This window comes from Palaemon carinicauda, chromosome 4, assembly GCF_036898095.1.
Source record: "Palaemon carinicauda isolate YSFRI2023 chromosome 4, ASM3689809v2, whole genome shotgun sequence".
Taxonomy (NCBI): Eukaryota; Metazoa; Arthropoda; class Malacostraca; order Decapoda; family Palaemonidae; genus Palaemon; species Palaemon carinicauda.
In genome coordinates this window covers 180049719-180072616 of record NC_090728.1, presented here as the reverse complement: position 1 = coordinate 180072616, position 22898 = coordinate 180049719, and the positions used below count along the sequence as shown (strand labels likewise).

Sequence of the window (22898 nt, the reverse complement as noted above, 5' to 3'; positions counted from 1 at the left end):
ATATATATATATATATATATATATTCCAAGCGGTGTATCAGCAAATGTATTTTTCTTCGTAGAATTATTATCACAGCTCTTATCCTCCATTTCAATTTACTAAATTTGTACTATCTCAATGAATCATTAACTTAATTATTATTTGCATGATTAGTCCAAAATACCATAATATATAAAATTTACTCCATCCTTTCTAAAATCGCCATCCCAACTTTTGTAAGCGGTACGACAACATCCCAAAGGGACTGGCGCCACATGACGTCATGTTCGCGGGCACTTGACATCAGTTTTAAATCCAAGACAGTCTAGTTGAGACGTGCCGTTGTTATAGGAATAACTAAACCGAGGGATTACTGTTTACAAGTTGTTTACCCATTGGTAAGTTTTATTTTGTATTGATGTTTAGTTTTTATTAGTATATAATCTTTATTTTGGATATTCCATATTAAATAGGGCATCAGTGACTGTTTAACTAGGCATGCATGTGATAAAATCGTGTTATAGACTTATTTAGTTCTGCAGTTTGTTATTATACTCTAAAACATTTAAATGGATTCAATCTCGTGTGACATTTGTGTTCTTGCATTATGTGTTTAGTCCCTAAATCCTTACTGACTATAATCAAATTGTTAATATTGTCGAAGTTAGACAATAGCATATTACCAATTTTACTTTTAAGGGCTGTTTCCATGTTCCTTCGACATAGAAAGCCTAGGTGCCTTGTATGAGATTTGATTTATCGTATGTATCCTTTTAGTATTTAAAGTATAACATAATATATCGTTAATTGTTTTAACCACGTTTAATTGTGGTTGCTCTTCGAAAACGAAAGCCTTCAACTTCATATAAGCCTTTATGTTAATAATTTTGATATTTAGGGGAAAATTTTGATTAAGTGTTAATTAAATAAAGATTATTAATAGTATCTTCCCTTGTATTTTAAGTGTTTATATAACATATTTGCCGTTGGTATGATCTTAATATTAAGGACGGTTATGAATAACTATAGGATTACGGGTACCGCTCATGTCAAATGTTGGGTTGTTATTTTTCAAAATTTTTTATGTCATTTATATGTTTTCCTGAATTTAAAGTAAATATTCATGAAATTGTTAAAAAGTAGGTTAGTCCACCAAAAATGCGTTACTCATTAAACGTATGCATGTTATCTACCTTAAATGACATATACTTGGTGAAAGCATGGATTTGTTATAGCATAAAAATCCTGTCACTTTCTTTCATAACAAATTAATTTTCAAGTACTGTTATTCCGGTAGTTAGCGTACTGAGATGTTTTAATATTAATACACGACCAATAGCATTATGCAAAAAGATTATAATTTTTACTACAGCTTATTGTATCCTGTTGTATTTAACTTCAATAATATTGATTTAGAGGGCCATGCTTAGATACTTCGTATGGTAAATGGAACCAACGGGCCATTTGCTTCAAGTCAAATAGGTATATACAATTTACTTCGTGTTTTAACTATTGACTGATTCCTGCTTAGGTTAAAATAAAATTTATTCATCGCTTTGTTTATGTCCTCATGATTAGCTTGTACATATGATTTTTATATCTTATTGTAGATTTAGCTTATCAATCATTGCAATATTTATGATGCTTATCAATCATTGCAGTACTTAACTTGATCTAGTATTGTGACACTTTTATTCGTAACATTTTTTATTTGTAGGGGGGGGGGGTGCGTTCAGTCAAATGGTAAAAGGTCGAAATATATTTTCGATTGTTATGATGTAACTAATTTACTTTGAGTGTAGTTTTCCTGGTCCTCGATCTGTTTTTCATACTGAGATTTATAAATGTATTACACATTTTATTCCACGTCATTTATCAAATCTACTGTACATTATCGAAGCGCTTACAATAATAGTAAGGCTTCAGCTTCTTGAAAGCCTTAATATTTTCCGTCTTTTGGATGTCTAGTAGGAGCCTGTTGTGTAGTTTTTCGACTTGTGTATAATTTTTTTTCCAAGGTTACAGTTTTGTCATTGTAACTTGTCGACTTGCATTTGTGACCAAAACTTGCTGTTAAACCTTTCATTATTCACTGTATTTGTTGCAAAGACTTAGTTTTTACATGATTAAGTATTTCTTTCTACCTTATGTCTCTCTCTCTCTCTCTCTCTCTCTCTCTCTCTCTCTCTCTCTCTCTCTCTCTCTCTCTCTCCCCCCCCCTTATTAGGCCTACGGTATTATTTTCTTATTTTCAGAAACCGCCGGAGTTTCATATCCAGTTTTGTACCTGCAGTTGAATCATCCTTTTACACCCTTCTTGAAACCTTTGACGCATAGACTCTCCACCTTCACATGGTCTCGTGGGCAGTCCCACCCACATTTCCGCGGGCGGGGCTTGGGTGGGGGTGGGGGGTTTGTTGCTCATTCATGGCCTCTCCCCCCAGAGTCAAAACCGGTGTACAGGTATTAGCTGGGAGGAAGTCTGCAACGGTTTTGTCCTCGCTCGGGTATATAATGAGTCTTTCGCCTCCTGCCTCCCTAACGTCTTTCTGGTAGGCGGTCTTTTTGGCTTTTGTTACTTCCGGTCAGCGTTTTTTTTTTAGCTTCTATAATACTTTGTATATTTTTTTTTTACTATTTTAAATGTCTAGTATTTTGCGTTCACGTGCTAATCCAAATATTTAAAAAAAATGTATATTGTATTTATCAAATTAGTTTTGTATTATTGATACTTTATTCGCCTTGTAATTTCCGAACTATAAAGTTCTTGAACGATGTTTTCCAAATCAGACATTTAGTAAAAAGGACGCCAGGTAGGTGTGATGATAATTAACAAAGGAATCCCACCTTTCAAAAATAAGTTAAATCCGGCCAGATTATTAAGTTGTTTTTACGTTTATGAATAATAACCTGCAATTGTCAATAGATACGATTCTAATTCATAGACTGCAGTCCTCAAAACATGTGGGAAGCGGTTGGTGAAAGAGGTTATAGTAAAGGCAACAGCTGTAGATCGGACAGAGAGAGAGAGAGAGAGAGAGAGACTGGGCACACCTCCATCCAGCAGTACCCATGGTTTGCTGGGGGTGGGTATCGGAAGGGCAAACCTTATTTGGGCATAGAATGGTGCAAGGTTCCGGAGAACCCGATGGGAAGGAGAGAGGGTGAGGGTGTTGGAGAGTGAAAAGAGGACCGGAGGGAAGGCAGGGAGGTTTGTGATGAACTGTTAGGCTGAGGAAGAGACTCCATGTAAGGTGCTTTATATATATATATATATATATATATATATATATATATATATATATATATATATATATATATATATATAATATATATATATATATATATATATATATATATATATATATATATATATAATATATATAATGAGCGGGATATTCAATATAAGGATAACAATTGATAGACAAAAGAATGACAATAGATTCCTAGAGATTGCAACCGAAGCAGAGAGAAGACGATGGGTTGACGAACTAGGAAAGTTTGTGTATGAAAACTGGCATGAAGACCATAAACAGGCAGGAATGAAAGGACGTGTCTTTGTCTTGCAGTGGACTAGCGATGGCCTGTTCCCACTGGAGTTATATGTGATCCTTAAGACTGACTTGACAGTTGGGTGGTTATATCCTTCTTTAGGTTTTGTTATTTCTCATTCTCCATTGTCCACCCACCTAATTTCTTGAAGCCTGTTACCTTACACTCGTTTAAATGATTGCTCATATGATTTTAATTGCTTTATTTCTCAGCATAGGTCTAGTTAGGGCTAAAGAGAAATGGCTAAGGCATTTTTTTTATGAGAACACTATAAAACGACACCGATGTGCTCAGGATTCCACTGTCTTGTTCACGAATTAGTTCTTTTGAAACTTGAGGGTACACTTGAGAGCGCACTTTTGTCTTTTTTTTTTTTCCTTTTTCTTTTTTTTCAACGGTTTGTTGGGCTGTTGGGCATGGTAAAGGATGTCTGGTGGTTTATCAAGAGGGATTTTTTAGGGTAGTTTTTTTTTTCTTTATCTGATCTTCGCTATTGGAGTTCAAGGCTTAATATTAGGTTTTTCCATCAAGGACTCTGCTTAGATTGTGATTTTTAGACTCGCGCTCACACACACACACACACACACACACACACACACACACATATATATATATATATATATATATATATATATATATATATATATATATATATATATATATGTGTGTGTGTGTGTGTGTGTATACAGAGAGAGAGAGAGAGAGATGACCTACACTGGAGATTAAAAGATGTTTTTCGAGAACCCATCGCCACAAAGATTGGCTGTGGAAGATTTCGATTGATGCTCTCCACTGTCTAAACTCTTAAATTTTAACAACTGCACATGATGATTGGAAAAATCACAATATTTTTTTTTTTTTTTAACTAATATCGTATCTTACCTAATGATGTTCATGATTGGAGCATCTTTAAGGATTTTGACTTGTTCTATTTCAGTTAGAACATGGTGATTGGTATTTATACCTTTATAAAGTTATATTTTCGTTAGAAATTTGTTAGTTGTTTACTAGTCCGCTTTTATGTTTTTTTGTGAGTTGTTTACTTACGTTGAGAGAGAGAGAGAGAGATTATTTTTCATCTATGCAACGTACATGATGGCTCATGATATGGAACCCAGTCTTACCAAGGTTCGAACTCCGGAATCCAGTATCTTCTTGATACACACTGGCATTTTCCCTCATGACCGTAAGCTGCGTATGGTAAGGATATACCACGGTTACATTATCGTGCTTGTGAAACCTTGTAGTCTCCACTCCCCATACGGCTGGCCCGGCAAAGCTAAAACAATTGATTCTTCACATGTTCTTTAGTTTACCGGACCTTTGTCAGGGGCTGCGTTTAGACCAAGTCGGATTTCTCTTACTTCTGATCATCTATCTGGAGTTAATATATTCAAATCCTTTTTAGCAAAGGTATTCACAAAGGAAAAAATGAAAAGATGCACTTACTCTCCTTCCAATTTTCTTTATCAGAGCGGTGAGTTTCAGAGATAATTGTTTTGAGATTTGCTTAATAGTAGGAAATAAGTTGGGTTTTAAAATACCGAGAAAAGATTAAATTCTCTTGTAGCATTGAATGGTCTTGTGGCGTTTCATGTCAAAAAACGGAAAAAAAGAGGTGAAAGATTTGTGGAACTTCAAAAATTCAAACTTGCAGACGTTTTTATTTTGAACAGAATGACACTAGTCTCTCTTTATAGTTTATATATGATACATTATTTAAACGTTATTACTGTTTTTAAAGTGTTTTATTCTAATGATTCATTACTTCCGTATTTTATTACCTTTCCTCACCGGGCTATTTTTTTTCATGTTAGAGCCCTTGGGTTATATCAAGAGACGGCCTTGGCTTTAGCATCCTGTTTTTTTCCAACTGGGGTTGTAGCTTAGCTAACAATAATAAAAAAATGTTATATTAAGAACGTGCAGATGTTAAGATCTAAATAGCGTTTCCTCACTAATTAAGTAACATTTCCAATGCTACGCGCTGTCATGTCTGTAGAGGGATGCTGTGAAATGGAAGTATATGTCCTGGGGTTATGTAGTGTAGTCCTTCGGGTTTGGTGGGGTGGTTGGCGGAAGGAGTTTCCAAAAAGCACGTGGCTTCATGCCGGCTGGTTTAGGGGAAGGGAGCCTTAACAAAGAAAGACAGGGCTGCCACGAAGTAGATTTTGCGGTGTAATTCAATAAGTGTGATGTTGCTATATTGTGGTCTGCCGTTTACGATTTTTTTTCTTTGGCGAGTGCCCTATTCATTCAATTTGATTGCTTTTAAGAAATGTCCCTTAAAATGTTAACGGTAAATGTGACCTTTTAGAACATTTTATGAGTATATTTGGATACTCCTGTTTCCAAATGCAAGTTATCGAAAATGGTCGTGTATCTGAATTGTTAATAGAAAAAATATTTCACTTATATATTTGATTGTAGTACTTAAAAGACTGTGTACTTGGTAAAATTGCACAAGAAAACTCCTCCCCCTTTCTATAGGACCTATAAGACATTTGTCGTATACATTTATAGGTCTTTAGAATAACACATCGTATTCCTTGTTAATCATTAAATCCAGGGTCTTCAGTCTTTCGGGTGTCTAGTAGAGACTTGATATATACTCGTATTTTTTGGCTCCAATAACTATAGCAAGGAAATCAACAGCACCGCATACATTTCCTTTTTATTATTACCACTTTGATAAGCTATCAACATTTCTCTTCCTCTTTTGTGTTTTTAAACTTTTTATAGTTTATATATGAAAAATTTGATTCAATGTTACTGTTCTTAAAATATTTTGTTTTAATTGTTCATTATTTCTCTTTTAGTTTTTCCTCATTTCCTTTTCTTACTGGGCTATTTTTCCCTGTTGGAGCCGTTGTCTTACAGCATTCTGTTTTTCCAACTAGGGTTGTAGCTTACCTTGTAATAATAATAATAATAATAATAAAGGTGATAAAAGCATTGGTGGGAGACGAACTCCTTTATTTATCATGCTGTTTGCCATACACCCTTACGTAGACTTTCGTTGGCATTTTCGGTCCAATTGATCGTTAACCGGTAGTTACCTAAGTTTTAGTGTTGTTGGGTCTAATTTATAGAATGAATTGTAGATTTTATTTTTAAGGAAATATTTAGCCAACTCCACACATTGTGATTTAGTCAAACGAATAGACATCACCACCATAAAAGCTTGCTTTTGAAAATGCTGAATGCATTGGAATGCATATAACGGCTGTTTAGGTCCTGTAGTCTGTAGAGAGTAGGGTTCCCCTGCCGTATAGGACTAGAAAAGCAGTCCCTTAAAATGGGAAATGAAAGGAAGAAGACATTTATATATTATTATAAGCTAGGCTATAGTCCTAGTTAGAAAAGCAAAATGTTGTAGGTCCAAAAGCCCCATCAGGGAAAAAATGGCCTAGTGAGGAAAGGAAATAAATAAACTACAAGAAAAGAATATACTATTAAAATAAAACTCAATTTCAATGAATTATTATTCACACTGGACCTTCGTTCACGTGGCGTCTGCTAAATTTTGATCTCATGGGGGCTAGAGTTGGAGACAGTAAAACAATTTTCAGAATAGTCTTTTCATGACGGTAAAAAACAGGATTTATGGAAAACCTTATTCCCGTCTTGGTAAAGATCTTCTGTTACTTATGTTGAAGAGTATTGTACTGTGTCAGTTTACGTTGTGCCATTACGTAAAATTGCTCACAATGAATTAAATTTAAGGCCTGAATTAAAGCTTGGTATGATATTCAGTCTTATCATGTTAAGGCGTGGTTTTGCCACCGCAGACTGTATTTTCACGGACAGCGAATTATCGTTAGTTTCAGTCCATATAATCCACGGTCTATCCAAGATAGACCCTCCTTGGGTCTATCTGGACCGTGATATAAGCCTACTGCCACTTGTTTTGAAACCTCTACCGGCTGATCCCAAGTCTACCCAACCTTTTCTAGGAGGAACCGGCCTGAGTTACCCTACCGTTACCAGAAGGGAAAAAAATCCTCTTGTCTGGGAGTGGGTATGTGTGAGGCAGGGGTATACAGGAGCTCCAAGGTCATCATCATGCGTCTGTAGACCAGCTTTCTCCAATTCCTGCTCTCGAGTGGTCAGCTTTCATTGCTTCATTACGATATTGTAATACAATGTCGTCATATCTTGGCGTCGATTTTAAACGGCGTCTTATTGCTTTTCCCTGTACAATTTAGAATGCCGGTATTTGTTTTCCTGTTAGTGGGCTTTATATTGCACATACGAATTTATTTCTTTCATCTTCTCCAGCCTTGTGCCAGTTGCTTTCTGATCTGATAGTTGTGGCGGCCTTCAGACCACCTGCGCTGGAAGCACTGTGGGCGTATTATTTTCCATCAGATGATTCACAATTTCGTATGCTTCCAACGACTTTTGGAAGCCGAAAATAAATGAATAGAGATGGTTTAATGATCAAGTTTGTGTAGCGATATTTTGAAACCATTGGAATTTTATAATATTGGCTGTTTCTTAACTTGATGTACAAAGTATTTGCATAATTTTATCGTAATTAGGTAATTATGTTAGTTCTGTATGTGGGGATTCCTTAATCATTTGATTGTTTTCGTTCTACACGCTATTATATTTATATATTAATTTACGGCAATTTATCATGTGCGTATTTTTTCACATAGATAAATACCGACAATCAGCTGTGAAAAGTGTACCGTGTTTAAATATCATCATTATCTCTGTTGGAGCCCCTGGGCTAACAGCATCCTGCTTTTCGAACTAGGGTTGTCGCTTAGCAAGTAATAATAGTAATAATAATAATCAGCCGTTAATAGTTTACTGCAGAACAAAGGCCTCGGTCATGTCCTTCCATTCTATGTTTGTGGTATTTCTATGCGTGTTATTGCCCGCAAATTTTCTCATTTCGCAAGAACATCGCCTTTTATTCCTTCCCTTGTATATAGATGAAATATATTAAGTAGATCCCAGGATACTTTTGCGTATAATATACATAAAGCTTTTGTATTGCATATACATTGTACACATTTTCAGAGGTAGCCTATAACTTTTGTATTGTACTTTGTTGTATGAACTTTTAAAAACCTTGCAAAGTACTATTCTTGTTCAAGAATAAATTTCCACCGGAAATCACACGAATACCAAAATCAGATTGCGCAGGGCAAAGGAAGTTTCTAAATTTCAGTTCAGAAAAAAATGAAAGATTGGGGATTACTTAACACCTACTTCTCTTCAATTTGTGTCAAGGTTAGTCATGTTGCCCGAGCTGTGAACGTCTGGACGTCTCTCGGTGATGTTCTTACTGTAACTAATGTAGTGTATGCTATCCGTCAAAATAATGGTACATGGGTTCAACCTATCCCATCCCCCTCCCTTTTTCTTGACTACAACACGGCAGTTGTGGATTCTTAATTTCTGAGTGTACCTCTCGGGGGGGCCCTCTCTCATCTGAATATGACTACACCCCCTTCCTCCTTCCTGCCCGAGGGATAGGGAGAGACTAAATAGCCGAGTAGTTATACGTTTGGCAATGCCGCTCAGTTTGATATATATATATATATATATATATATATATATATATATATATATATAGAGAGAGAGAGAGAGAGAGAGAGAGAGAGAGAGAGAGAGAGAGAGAGAGAGAGAGTTTGCTCCTTATTATATAGAGAAGATGGAGATGCTTAGGAACTCAATATAGTTTGTGATTAAAGTATTTTTATGGTGTAATATCTCTCTCTCTCTCTCTCTCTCTCTCTCTCTCTCTCTCTCTCTCTCTCTCTCTCTCTCTCTCTCTCTCTCTCTCTCTCATCAGTGCCTGTCTTCAAGCCATAATACAATGGGATATCCTCCGAAATAGTTTGTTCTTTAACTATACGAAAGCAAAGCAGGAATTTTCAGCCAGATATGGCGGTTTTGTTCACCTTAGTGTGTATAGACCTAGTCATTTTTAGACCTATTATTAGTTGATTCTAATGTATCGCATTAACGAACAGTTCACCTACGTGAAAAATTTGATTATCAATGAACATTTTTAAAATGGAAGAAATAGTTATCTTACGTTCGAGGTTTGTCAGCAACAGGAAATACCGTCTCTTATTTTTTTTCTTTTTTTTTCTTGTATTAATAGATACAGACCGCTTGGTGGAGATTATTTTTAGAGCAGCTACACATGTTACTTTATGAAGTGTGAAGTGTATGTGTATTGAGTAGAAAAGAGGGGTGCGTGGGGTGTGGTTGCGCAGGCGCGCGAGAGCATGTAGTCCGAGGTTTATAGTAGATTCTTCATTGATTGCTGGTAATGTTTATGTAAGTTTAACATTTATTGTTTTAATTTTTGTCTGTGATATAAGGGAGAGGAGACATTTATAAATAAAGAATAATACTGTTGGTCATACTTAATGACATGTTGTTACACCTCTAAAAGTTATACTTATTAGACCCACATCTTTAAGTATGAGACCACAGAACCACCAAATTTTAATCCTAGACATATATATATATATATATATATATATATATATATATATATATATATATATATATATATATTCAAAATATAATTTTTAAATTCGTTAACATACTTTAATGTGCTTGAGTGATAAATCTAATGTTCTTGTTATTAAAATGATCAGATACTTATGGATGTCTTTTTAAAAATGTCTCGCTCTCTTAAGAGATCTAATAATATATATATATATAGGTGCCGGTTTAGTACGTGGCCTGCCTTTCGAATATGGCCTACGAAATTCTATCTGGTTTGGTATGTGCCCTAACCTAACCTAACAAGCCAGGTAGGCCACATACTAAACCAGAATAAAAAAGGTAGGCCATATACTAAACCGGCACCTATATATGTATGTGTGTGTGTGTATATATATATATATGTATGTGTGTGTATATATATATATATATATATATGTATATATACACACACACACACACATATATATATATATATATATAATCTGATCACACCCCAATCTAAAACCACAAAAAAAAGATATCGCAGAATTAATCGCATTTCTCTTATTTGATTTTCAAACTTCCATTTACTTCTCATCCCTTACTTGCAAGTCTATCGATGAGGTTGTAAACCCATTGAACGTTTCGCGAAGCCACCTCCCCCGAAAAGCAGTTGGACTCTACTTGAGGTTGTTTATGCTGACACTTAGAAAAGAGGTGGGGGAAGGGGGGGTGGCACAGGTAGGAGACAAATGGGAGGGGGGTTAAGGGGAGACCTTGGGGGATGTAGGTTTAGCTGTGCGCGGTGAGGTAGGGGGGTGAATCTGTTTTCGGGTGTAGGGGATAGGTGTGGAGCTAGGAGGATTAATTTATTTTTCCTCCAAGGTGTGGAGCTAGGAGGATTAATTTTTCCTCCAAGGTGTGGAGTGGTCTTGTAAGTGGAAAGGACTGCTACGCGAAAGGAAGGAATGTTGTGCTGTTTTTGTGTTTAGTTGCGTGTGAGTGATTGTACAATCACGTTTAGGGCAATTGGCTGTTATGTATTTAACTCTTTATCTATCTGTCGTTATTTTAACCGAGTATCTCGCCTACATTTTACTTAGTCTACCGTAATTTCAACTAAGCATTTCATAGTATTACTATATCTCGATCGTTATTTCAACCAAGTATCTCGTCTGCATTTTACTTTATCTATTTAAACATTTCATCTGCATTTTACTCTATCTATCTATTTAAACATTTCATCTGCATTTTACTCTTTCCATCTACCATCATTTAAACATTTCATCTGCATTTTACTCTTGCTATCATTATTTCAATTAAGCATTTCATCTGTATTTAACTCTCGATCTCTCTATTTATCGTTATTTCAACTGAGCATTCCATCTGCATTTAACTGTCTATCTATTGTTATTTCAACTAAGCGTTCCATCTGTATTCAACTGTCTATCTATCGTTATTTCAACTAAGCGTTCCATCTGCATCTGCACCAGCCGCCCGTTGAAATACTACCGCCAGAGAGTTATGGGGTCCTTTGACTGGCCAGACAGTACTACGTTGGATCCTTCTCTTTGGTTACGGTTCTTTCTCTTTGCCTACACATACGCCGAATAGTCTGGCCTATTCTTAACAGATTCTCCTCTGTCCTCGCACACCTGACAACACTGAGGTTACTAAACAATTCTTCTTCGCTCAAGGGGTTAACTACTGCACTGTATTTGTTCTGTGGCTACTTTCCTCTTAGTAAGGGTAGAAGAGACTCTTTAGCTATGGTAAGCAGCTCTTCTAGGAGAAGGACACTCCAAAATCAAACCATTGTTCTCTAGTCTTGGGTAGTGCCATAGCCTCTGTACCATGGTCTTCCACTGTCTTGGGTTAGAGTTCTCTTGCTTGAGGGTACAATCAGGCACACTATTCTATTTAATTTCTCTTCCTCTTGTTTTGTTAAAGTTTTCATAGTTTATATAGGAAATATTTATTTTAATGTTACTCTTCTTAAAATATTTTATTTTTCCTTCTTTCCTTTCCTTACTGGGCTATTTTCCCTGTTGGGGCCCCTGGGCTTATAGCATTTTGCTTTTCCAGCTAGGGTTGAAGCTTAGCAAATAATAATAATAATAATAATAACTGTCTCTGTCTATCGTTATTTCAACTAAGCGTTCCATATGTATTCAACTGTCTCTATCGTTATTAATATTAGGCATTTCATCTGCAATTTACTCTATCATTCGTTATTTCAATAAGCATTTCATCTGCAGTTTACCCTACCATTTTTATTTTCAACTAAGCATCTCATTTGCTTTTTAATATTATTCTGAAACTAGTATGTGCATTGGCAGCCCGGTAATAACGCAGCTTTCACAATACACCCATTTTGTGCAAGTTGTAAATTTTATATTTTAACAACTGGCAACTATCATTAACTTTTAATCCTGTATTCATTACCAGCGATATCCTAATCCAATGTCTTTTACTATATATATATATATATATATATATATATATATATTATATATATATATATATATATATATATATATATATATATATATATTAATGCTTATGTATCATAAAAAATGTGAAGGCTCATGCATAACATACAGCTGTATTCAACGGCTTGTATTTATATCTTCAAATGAAATTCAATGAAGTAAGAGCTGTTCTAGAAGAGATTTTTTTTCAAACTTCCCTCTTAGTCCATTTCCATAGGTTTAGGTATTACACTTCTTATTCCCCACCGTTATCCCTACACGACACCATATTATGTTAAACTGTGGTGCAAACCCTATCCGACGAAATAGGGGGACTCCTAACTGAATGTATTTGCTCTGGTGTAACTAAGTTGGGCAAAAACAGGAAGGAGGGAGGAGATTCTCCCTCGCGTCTTGAATGGGCATCTGGGGAGAAGCAGGGTTGACACACAGTGAGGGGGGAGGGGAGGGGAGAGGGCATTTATATTTGGCTCCGCCAGTCAGAGGGGGTTCCTATTGCTGATTCCGTCTGTGGATAGATACAAAATGAGAGAAAGAGTGGATTCTCAATGTTATATTTGTTTGATGTGAATTTTTTTCACGTAATCTTTCAAGTTATGTTTTATCACATGGAGAGATTCAAGAAACGTAATGGCTTTAATTAGGATGGCATGAGGGTTGATGAATACACGATTTAAGGTCATGGTAGTTGCCAAACGTCAGAATATTCGGTATTGCAACTTGTTCAAAGAGACATATTTTGATTAGCTATTTTTTATGGTGGCCGATATGGTAACGTCACTGACTGGTGAACGCCAGAATGGAGTTCGAGTCCCGCTCAAACTCGTGCGATCCTTTGGTCGCTGCAATCTCATTATCATTGTAAGCTAAGGATGGGGGTTTGGGGGAGCCTATAGGTCTATCTGCTTAGACATCAGCAGCCATTGCCCGGCCCTCCTTAGTCCTAGCTTGGGTGGAGAGGGCGTTTGGTCGCTGATCATATGTATATATGGTCAGTCTCTAGGGTATTGTCCTGCTCGATAAGGCAATGTCACTGTCCCTTGCCTCTGCCATTCGTGAGTGGCTTTTAAACCTTGAAAACTTTAAGCAGAAAAATATTTCATGATCTTTGGTTTCGATAAAGACCAGAGCAAGATGTTAATTAATTTTTCACGGATTAAGGGTGTCGGACAATTTGTTCACTTGGAAGGCAAAGCATTTCTGCAATTACCCTCAACAATAGGGTCCGCTAAATTCTGATCAGAATTCTCACGGCCTTAGTGTTCTTATCTATATGAAAACGAAGTTTGGAGAAAGTTTGATAAGCAAAGGAAAAAGTCTAAGACAAACAAATGTGATTGATCTGAACTTCCTTTGTGTGCCGGGAAATGTTTCTGATGCTATATTATAGTAGGAAACTTAATTTGCCATGTTATATTAGGAAACTTAACATGCCATATTATAGTAGGAAACTTAATATGCCATATTATAGTAGGAAACTTAATTTGCCATATTATAGTAGGAAACTTAATTTGCCATGTTATATTAGGAAACTTAACATGCCATATTATAGTAGGAAACTTAATATGCCATATTATAGTAGGAAACTTAATTTGCCATATTATAGTAGGAAACTTAACATGCCATATTATAGTAGGAAACTTAATATGCCATATTATAGTAGGAAACTTAATATGCCATATTATAGTAGGAAACCTAAGTTGCCATATCATAGTAGGAAACTTAATATGCCATATTATAGTAGGAAACTTAATTTGCCATGTTATATTAGGAAACTTAACATGCCATATTATAGTAGGAAACTTAATATGCCATATTATAGTAGGAAACTTAATTTGCCATATTATAGTAGGAAACTTAACATGCCATATTATAGTAGGAAACTTAATATGCCATATTATAGTAGGAAACTTAATATGCCATATTATAGTAGGAAACCTAAGTTGCCATATCATAGTAGGAAACTTAATATGCCATATTATAGTAGGAAACTTAATTTGCCATGTTATATTAGGAAACTTAACATGCCATATTATAGTAGGAAACTTAATATGCCATATTATAGTAGGAAACTTAATTTGCCATATTATAGTAGGAAACTTAACATGCCATATTATAGTAGGAAACTTAATATGCCATTTTATAGTAGGAAACCTAAGTTGCCATATCATAGTAGGAAACTTAATATGCCATATTATAGTAGGAAACTTAATTTGCCATATTATAGTAGGAAACTTAACATGCCATATTATAGTAGGAAACTTAATATGCCATTTTATAGTAGGAAACCTAAGTTGCCATATCATAGTAGGAAACTTAACATGCCATATTATAGTAGGAAACTTAACATGCCATATTATAGTAGGAAACTTAATATGCCATTTTATAGTAGGAAACCTAAGTTGCCATATCATAGTAGGAAACTTAATATGCCATATTATAGTAGGAAACCTAAGTTGCCATATCATAGTAGGAAACTTAATATGCCATATTATAGTAGGAAACTTAATTTGCCATGTTATATTAGGAAACTTAACATGCCATATTATAGTAGGAAACTTAATATGCCATATTATAGTAGGAAACTTAATTTGCCATATTATAGTAGGAAACCTAAGTTGCCATATCATAGTAGGAAACTTAATATGCCATATTATTGTAGGAAACTTAATTTGCCATATTATAGTAGGAAACCTAAGTTGCCATATCATAGTAGGAAACTTAATATGCCATATTATAGTAGGAAACTTAATTTGCCATGTTATATTAGGAAACTTAACATGCCATATTATAGTAGGAAACCTAAGTTGCCATATCATAGTAGGAAACTTAATATGCCATATTATAGTAGGAAACTTAACATGCCATATTATAGTAGGAAACTTAATATGCCATATTATAGTAGGAAACTTAATTTGCCATATTATAGTAGGAAACTTGACATGCCATATTATAGTAGGAAACTTAATATGCCATATTATAGTAGGAAACTTAATATGCCATATTATAGTAGGAAACTTAATTTGCCATATTATAGTAGGAAACCTAAGTTGCCATATCATAGTAGGAAACTTAACATGCCATATTATAGTTGGAAACTTAATTTGCCATATTATATTAGGAAGCTTAACATGCCATATTATAGAAGGAAGCCTAACTTGTCATGTTACAGTAGGAAACTCAACTTCTCTTGCCATGTTATAGTAGAAAATTTGACTTTTCTATGCCCTTGTTAATCGAGTATACTTATATATATATATATCCATGTAACTCTAATTTGATTTTGTTTATCAGCGTAACTGTAACTGAATTTGCTTGCACATCGAGTTGGAATTACCATATTTATATTATGTACATATACGTAGTCAAACTGACATCTCAGTGTAATGGTAACTTTGATTTCTCACTATGCGCAAACAACAGCTCGAACAGGAACACGAACCTTCGAAATATGAATGAAATTTTGACGAAATAACGTTTTCTATGTGAATTTAAAACTTTTTATTTGCTTGGAGATCGATCCTTGTACATATATTTTGACATGGGACACCAACCGTCTCCAGGATGTCTTATCTGAATTAACGCCATTTCTCTCTTTTGAAATGAAGTTTCTAATAAGGCCACTTTCCTCTTGGTAAGGGTAGAAGAGACTCTTTAGCTATGGTAAGCAGCTCTTGTAGGAGAAGGACACTCCAAAAACAAACCATTGTTCTCTAGTGTTGGGTAGGGCCATAGCCTCTGTACCGTGGTCTTCCACTGTCTTGGGTTAGAGTTCTCTTGCTTGAGGGTACACTCGTACATACTATTCTATCTAATTTCTCTTCCTCTTGTTTCGTTAAAGTTTATATAGGAGATATTTATTTTAATGATATTACTCTTCTTAAAATATTTTCTTTTTCACTTTTTCCTTTCCTCACTGGGCTATTTTCCCTATTGGAGCCCCTGGGCTTATAGCATCCTGCTTTTCCTACTAGGGTTGTAGCTTAGCAAGTAATAATAATAATAGTAATAATAATAATAATATTTATAAGCATCTGTGCGCTTTGTTGGAACTAAGAACGGTTTTCATTGCATCACAAAGTACCGCAGTTAAAATGATTCGGTATGTGTATGGAAGTCAAATTTCCATTCTGCTTGTGAACAAATCTGGAAGCTACCACTTCGTATGTGACGGACTTAATATGATCTTTGCGTTGTACACTAATTACATACTTGAAAATTATTCTAAAACTACTTTGTCATATTATTTTTCAAAGGACCTTTTATCTTCCTTTGTTTGATCTTTGCGTTCAAACACTAATTTGAATGTCTTTTTGTTTTGTAAATAACATCTTTATGTTACGAACTCTGTTCCAATTCTAGTTTGTCTATGAATCCATTGGAACCATACAGAACTCTTGGAGTGTAAAGCGGAAATAGCGTTATATGTGAATAAAGTCAAGAACTCTTCCCTATTGGGGCATGCATTCTAATTTTATTCATGTTAACGGAATTCACATAAATCATGTGCATGACTGAATGGTTCTTAGAATTTAACACTTGTGTATGGAAGTTAACTATTAAACATGTATGAAATGCAGTGCACAGACTCCATTTTATATTGAGAGAGAGAGAGAGAGAGAGAGGAGGAGAGAGAGAGAGAGAGAGAGAGAGAGAGAGAGAGAGAGAGAATATTAGTGAGTCAGAGCTTCATATGAGTCAGCCAGGTCAGTCTCTCTCTCTCTCTCTCTCTCTCCTCTCTCTCTCTCTACTCTCTCTCTCTCTCTCTCTCTCTCCCCCACACAGGTAACTGGTTGTCGGACCCCTTTGCCTTATATTGTTACATGGGATGGGCAAAGGTGAGAAAGGAGGAGAAAAAGGGATGGGCAAAGACTGGGGTGGGTTGAGAAAGAGAAAAAGCATATTTGTTGGTTCAGGGAAACATTGTAAGGTTTTATGATTGTTGTTGTTGTTGTTGTTCTACTTCTTCTTCTTCTATGAAATGACATGGTATGTTGTTACGGTGATAATCATTGAAACTTTATTTTTTATATTTTGTAAATACTGAAACTGTTTAGAATATTGTTCACACTTGTAGCTGTGATGTTTCGTGGTTTAAGATCTTCTTCTTCTTCTTCTTCTTCTTCTTCTTCTTCTTCTTCTTCTTCTAAGCTAAGCTATAACTCTAATTGGAAAAGCAAGATACTATAAGCCCAAGAGCTCCAGCAGGGAAAAATAGTCCAGCGAGGGAAGGAAACAAGGAAGAAAATAAACTACAAGCTGGGTATTAAACAATCAAAATAAGATATTTTAAGAACAGTAACAAGACCTGAGTTTGTTTAGAAAAAAAAAAACGAGAAAATTTAAGTGGTATTGAATAAAAACTGGAAAAACTCCAAATAAGGTATTTTTTTTTTACTAGGTCTTTTCATACTCTAGCCCTACTTATATATTAGTTGAATTCTACTCTATTTCAACCAACCTCATATTTAAGCTCTCCCCAAGTTCTAAGATATGAGAACTGCCACAAATAGCTTCACAAAAGCCAAACCATTCTTGATATTGGATTGGGGGATGATAAGCCCAAGTGTGTAAATCAACGCATTGCTCGATATGTGCTTCAGCATTCCTCGACCAGTAAATGACAAGAGGTTTAATGGGAAGGATGGCAGAGGAGAAGGATACTCGAGACTGAAGAGGATCCTTAGAGAGAGAGAGAGAGAGAGAGAGAGAGAGAGAGAGAGAGAGAGAGAGAGAGAGAGAGAGAGAGAGAGATCTAAACGAAGTGCTTTTGTAACTGACGTTGATTTTGTTTAGGCATTCCTTGAATTTTTGTTTCTTGTGCTGGTGTTCAAGAAGAATTCTTTAGCCAGATTTTGGGGAAATAATAATAATATTATTATTATTATTATTATTATAATTATTATTTTCAAGCTAAGCTACAACCCTAGTTAGGAAATCAGGATGCTATAAACCCAAAGGCTCCAGCAGGGATAAATAGCCGCGTGAGAAAAGGAAAAGAAAATAGATAAAGTACAAGAGCAGTAATGAACAATCAAACTATTTTAAGAACAGTAACAACATTAAATAAGATCGTTTATATATAAACTGTAACAATTTAAAAACAAGAGGAAGAAAATAAGATAGATAGTGTGCCCGGGGGTACCCTCAAGAAAGAGAACTCTACCCCAAGACAGTGGAAGACCTTGGTATAGAGGGTATGGCACTATCCAAAACTAGAGACCAATGGTTTTGATTTTGGAGTGTCCTTCTCTTAGAAGAGCTGCTTAGTATATATTTCAAATACTCCAGACTTCCCCTTGTTGTGAAACTTTCAATATATATTCTGACTAGGAAAGTTTTATTTCATTCAATGCTTTGTTAAAAATTATTGCTACCTTGAAACAACCGGAATAGAGGGTTAACATCTCTTTTTGGGAGAACTGTTTGGGGCCTGCATCTCTTAACTTTATACATCCTAGCTCTTCAGAGTCGAAGATTATAGTAAAAATCACTATGCTTAATTTCTTAATGGGGCGCATGTGCATTGACTCACAGGGGTGCCCTGTTAGCTCGGAAAACTTTCCTACTAGCTGATTGGCTGGACTAAATACTTCTAACCAGTCAGCTAGTATAAATTTTTTTTTACGAGCTAAAAGGGCGATCCTGCGAGTCTGTGCAAATTCGTCTCATTAAAATGAACTGAGTATAGTCATGTGCCGATTTAGTAAAATATAAGACCCGTAATGTTCAGTCTCCCGAGCTATGATCAATGATAAATGCAAGAAAAGTAAATAGGTAAAATGTTACTATGTCATTAAGGATTTCAAGTTTATATATAAGGGAAATATTAAGGTTTGATATACGAAAATTTTTTCGTGTGTATCCTTAGTGGATAGTCATATTATCCCTTTACTTTTAAAAACTCTGAAATGCAGTTTTTATTTATGATCTGGCAAACACACAATATATAAACTTTCGTTTTCAATGTAAAATTAATCCCGGGGGGACAAGAAGTTCCTTTTCAGTGGTTAACCCTTGCTTAATATTGTAGGGAATAAAGATGTTATATATACAATTGAAAAACATATGTGCGTAATCTCCGACTAAATATATTATATGTATTAGTCATATAATATCCATTCTGTTTTGAGTTGTTGTTTTTTTTATCGACCACACCATCACATTCATATAGCCAGTTTGCGACAATAGGAATGTCAATAAGTTCACATTGCGTTGCTTATGTCTTAAATATCGTAAACAAAATTTTTTCTTTATAACGGTATTATTCAAGTCTTTAAAGAAGAGACTTTTTTTTAAATCGGGATAGTTTATGATAAATTATATTTCAAAACAGCATTGCCATATACCTATTTATATAAATCACAGAGACTTACCATATTCTACCTTATCTAATTATCCAACTATCTTATTATCTAATTTATCGTACCTTCTCATTTTGGCATTCCTCTATTATCCAATCTTGAGTTGCATGTGAACTCTATTGAAAAAATGACCAACAATCTCAAATGAAAGTTCCCACAGTCATCCAGAATGTCATCAAAGGTTATGATCTTGTTGTCTTTCCTTTTGTTAATAATTGTTGGCTTAAGGACAGGATTGATTATGAAATTGATAGAAATGAGAGGAAGGAATTGTTGCCCAATCAGTTAGAGTAATGAATGAATGGAATATAGGGACAATGTGAAGAAAACTAAAAAGAATCATAGTTGTCGAGTTTTTTTAAGAGTTGATAAGATGATATTATATTGTTATTATTGCTATTATTATTTTTATTAGTATTACTACTACTACTACTACTACTACTACTACTACTACTACTACTACTACTACTAGCTAAACTAGAAACTTAGTTGGAAAAGCAAGATGCTTTAAGCCCAAGGGCTTCAAAAGCGAAAAATAGCTCAGTGAGGAAAGGAAATAAGGAAATAAACGATGTGAGAAATAATGAATAGATTAAAATAAAATATTTTCAAAACAGTAACATCAAAAATAGATATTTCATATATATACTATACAAAGACCTGTGTCTGCCTGTTCAAGATAAAAAAAAAATGTTGCAAGTTTGAACTTATGAAGTTCTATCGATTCAACTACCCGATTACGGAAGATCATTCCACAACTTGGACATAGCTGGAGTAAAATTTCTAAAATACTTTGTAGTATTGAGCCTCTTGATAGAGAAGCGCCTAATATGAGAATTAACTGCATGCCTAGTATTACTTAATTTAGTGATAAATATATGGAAGCTGTTGCTGTACCGTACGTGAAAGGGTATTTGATTGAAACAAACCTAAGGTATTTGTACGTAATATGAATGAGAACCAAGCCGTGCACAGGCTTACAAGAAGCCTTGATACCTTAGGGAATAGACTTTCATCATTCTGTAAGGTGTAATCTGCCTTTTCTCTCTTTTTTGTTTTTATCAAATTTTGGATATTTCTAGCATTATATCTGAAGAACTGGATGCATTTTTTTCAAATGCTATATTTTTTTTAATATTATATAGGCTTGTAAGTATGAAGCCAATGTTATCACAATTTATTACCTTATTATTACCTCAGCCAGCGAAGTTGAAAGATGGTTATATTTTACCCCACGTTTGTGTGTGTATTTGTGTGTGTGAAGAGCTTCCTGACCACAATTTTAATCTTAGATTAATGAAACTTGTAGAGATTAACTGCTATGTAAAAATCTGGAAACGATTAAATGTTTTGAAGGTCAAGGTCAAAGGTCAGGGTCAAGCAAAATGTCCAATTAACGTAATCACCCATTAGTTTGAACATCGTTGTCACAGTCTTTAAACTTGATTCATATTTGAGTGTATGCAAACCCACGCAGCTAATACTGTACATGTTAAGGTCCAAGGTCGAGGTCGAGAAATAAGTTGCCGTGGCGGAGGTCTGCGCTCTACTGAGTGCCCCGCTATCTTACCATATGTAATGCCACCGTCTTTCTAATACCATTTTCCATTATTTTTCCTCCTGGAAATGTCGGCATTCTCTTGCATCGGCTATACGTCAAACTATCCGTTTATTATTTTTTAATCCAGGATTAGCTGAATGTTGCGATACCCATCTATTTTTAACAGATCTCTTTCGCAATTGGTTTATTGATGGCGAATCATGTCTTCGAATCACCCCTCGGGGATTAAAGATTGCTGCTTGAGAGAGTAGAGAGAGAGAGAGAGAGAGAGAGGAGAGAGAGAGAGGAGAGAGAGGAGAGAGAGGAGAGGAGAGAGAGAGAGAGAGAATCCCAAAGAGGAAAGCATTCATTTTGGTGAGTTTAAATCAGTGAAAATGAGGCATATTTAGGCTGCTAAGAAAAGAGAAAAAGAACTGGTGTTTAAAACTGAAAAGTTTTAATGGAGAGAGAGAGAGAGAGAGAGAGAGAGAGAGAGAGAGAGAGAGAGAGAGAGAGAGAGAGAGAGAGAGAGAGCAGGATGTAATTCTATATCGTCATCTCATAATACTACAGAGAGGAATTTCAGAGGGGTTCCAACCAAGGATCTCTCTCTCTCTCTCTCTTCTCTCTCTCTCCTCCTCTCTCTCTCTCCTCTCTCTCCTCTCTCTCTCTCGTGGTGATTTGACTTTACATTCCCTTGTTTGGTCTGTTGCTATGTAAGCTTCATACGGACACTTTGTTTATAATTTTTTATTGCTGTTGATTTTACTTTATTTATTAATAATTTTTTTACTGTTGTGTTTATCGTTAATTGGTTCTACCTTTTCATTTTTTAATTGGTGTATTTTTTTCTAATTACTGTTATTACTTCTGTTTTTATTTTCATATTGATGCTTTTGTTTTGATTTTTCAATTGCTGTTGTTACTTTGTTTTTTTCCAATTTTTTTTTTTCAATTGGTGGTATTTTGAAAAATTTACTGTATTACTTTTGTTTTTAATTCTATATTGCTGTTGCTGCTTTTGTATTGATTTTTCAATGCTCTGGTTGCTTTATTTTATTTCCAATATTTTTTTTTTCAACTGGTGGTATTTTAAAGAATTTAATTGTTATTCCTTTTGTTTTAATTTCATATTGTTTTTGTTGCTTTTGTTTTGATTTTTCAATTGCTCTGGTTACTTTGTTTTTATTTCCAATATTTTTATTTTTTACAAATGGTGGTATTTTAAAGAATTTACTGTTATTACTTTCGTTTTTAATTTCATGTTGTTTTTGTTCCTTTTGTTTTGATTTTTCAATTGCTCTGGTTACTTTGTTTTTATTTCCCAATATTATTTTTATCTTTTTCAACTGGTCGTAATATTTTTAATTTCCTGTTGCTGTTTTTGCTTTGGGTTTATTTTTATTTGGCTTTGTCCCTTTTTTTTTATTCTTAATTGCTTTTGCCTCATGTTTTGGCAGTATTTTTGTAGCCTACATTTAAACAGTAGTGAGATACCTCACTTGTTT

At 34.8% G+C, this 22898-nt stretch overlaps 1 long non-coding RNA gene across 1 annotated transcript in view; it reads left to right on the top strand.

Annotated features, from left to right (window-relative positions):
- Positions 1–283: 283 nt before the first annotated feature.
- Positions 284–22898, top strand: part of LOC137639221 (uncharacterized) — a 26135-nt gene continuing 3520 nt past the window's right edge. The window contains exon 1 of the long non-coding RNA XR_011044262.1: positions 284–378. This is a non-coding gene — a long non-coding RNA (uncharacterized lncRNA). The remainder of the gene's footprint in view (positions 379–22898) is intronic.